Source organism: Cebus imitator, unplaced genomic scaffold (genome assembly GCF_001604975.1).
Source record: "Cebus imitator isolate Cc_AM_T3 unplaced genomic scaffold, Cebus_imitator-1.0 Scaffold66, whole genome shotgun sequence".
Lineage (NCBI taxonomy): Eukaryota > Metazoa > Chordata > Mammalia > Primates > Cebidae > Cebus > Cebus imitator.
The window spans coordinates 5,873,724-5,875,910 of record NW_016107381.1 but is presented as its reverse complement, the minus strand read 5'-3'; positions in this window follow the sequence as shown (position 1 = coordinate 5,875,910).

The window sequence follows — 2,187 nt, the reverse complement described above, 5'->3', positions numbered from 1 at the left end:
TTTATCTGGGCCAAACTTGAGAAAACAATGTAGGAGCATAGATTCTAGTTGCCCTGAATACACACTCCAGTTAGCAACAGTTACAGTCAGTTTCCAAAGAAAAAGAAGGGGCAGTTCCTAAGGTTTTTTTTTTTTTTTTTTACCAAGAATTTACATCAAAATAACATAAACTACTGATTGGCTATACATTGTTTTTGTATCACAAATTCCAGATACATGAAGATAATGGATGAGGTAGCTAGTCAGAAATAAAATGACTTTTATTTTTTTTTTAGAGACAGTGTTTTGTTCTGTCACCCAATCTGGAGTGCAGTGGCGCAATCATAGCTCACTATAGCCTCAACCTCCCAGACTTAGGCAGTCCTCTGACCTCAGCCTCCCATGTAGTTGGGACTACACATGCTCGCCACCAGGACCTGGCTAATTTTAGTTTTTTTTTAGAGATGGGTCTTGCCCTGTGGTCCAGGCTGGTCTTGAACTCCTGAACTTAAATGATTCCCTCAAATAACCGGTGTGAGACACCACGTCCAGCCTTTGTTCACACTCTTAATGGTGAAGTGTTTTTATTTTTCTTTTTTCTGTAGTGTACTCTATCAATATCTTAACATTATACTGAAAAGCTCACATGTCATGTTCTTCAAGATGTCATTTCGGGTCGCCCATTTAGGGTCTTCTCTCCTGATGTACTGCTTGCAAGACTATTATAATATACAAGTCTTTCTGCCAAGCACATCCCTCTTGTAGAGTAACCAATTGTCCCAGTTTGCCAGGATCTGAAGGATTTCCTGGGATGGAGGAGTCTTTGGCGATGCAATGCTAAAATATGAAGTGGGGTCAGGCATGGTGGCTCATGCCGAGTCCCAGCTCCAGAAGCTGAGGCTGGAGGATCACTTGCTTGAAGCCAGGCATTAGAAACCACCCTGGGCAACACAACAAGACCATCTCTATAAAAAGTGGAAAAAAAAAATAGCTGGGTATAGTAATACATGCTTGTAGTCCCAGTTACTTGGGAGGCTGAGGGAGGAGGATTGCTTGAGCCCAGGAGTTGGAGGCTGCGGTGAGCTATGCTCATACCACTGCACTCCAGTGTGGGTGGCAGAATGAGACCCTGTCTCCAAAAAATAAAAAATAAAAACAAAACATGAAAAGGTCTAAGCAATAAGTTAGTCACCCTTATCTGTCAACAAGCCTGTCTTCCCCCTTACACCCAATGCTCCAGGAGGGAAGAGACCACACCTTATCTTTATTCATACAATGACTTGCACATACAAATATTGCTAATATTAACAACAACCACAGTTTGTTTTATTTTTATTGATTTTCTGGCTTCTAGAATCAAATTAATAGTTTGTAGTGGAGCATTTTCTACATCCCAGGCCCTGTGCTTAGTTCCTTACAACAGCCAAATGAGGTAAGCCATTTTTCCGTTCTGTAGGGAAACAGGCTAAACCAGTTAAGTCAACATTTAAGAGGGTGGGCCTGAAGAGGGAACTTAATCACCCACCATGTGAGTACAGTGGTTCTCAAACTTTTTGATCTCAGAATCCCTTTACACTGTAAAAATTACTGAAGACCCCAAAAAGCTAGCTTGCTTCCTTCCTTCCTTCCTTCCCTCCTTCCCTCCTTCCTTCCTTCCTTCCTTTCTTTCTCTTCCTTCCTTTCTTTCTTTCTTTCTTTCTTTCTTCCTTCCTTTCTCTTTCTCTCTCTTTCTTTCTCTTCCTTCCTTTCTTTCTTTCTTTCTTTCTTTCTTTCTTCCTTTCTCTTTCTCTCTCTTTCCTTCCTTCCCTTCCTTTCTTTCTTTCTTTCTTTCTTTCTTTCTTTCTTTCTTTCTTTCTTTCTTTCTTTCTTTCTTTCTTTCTTTCTTTTTCTCTCTCTCTCTCTCTCTCTTTCTTTCTTTCTTTCCCTTTCTTTCTTTCTCTCTCTCTCTCTCTTTCTCACTTTCTCTCTTTCTTTCTTTCTTTCTTGACAAGGTCTTGCTCTGCTGCCCAGGCTGGAGTGCAGTAATGTGATCCTAACTTACTGCAGCATCCTTGTGGCTTCAAGCAATCCATCCATCTCAGCCTCCCAAAGTGCTGGATTACAGGAATGTGCCACTGCGTCCGGCCTCCAAAAGCTTTTATATGTAGTATACAGAATTTAAAAATATATTTATTCATTATTTCATTTAAACATTAATTCACATGATTT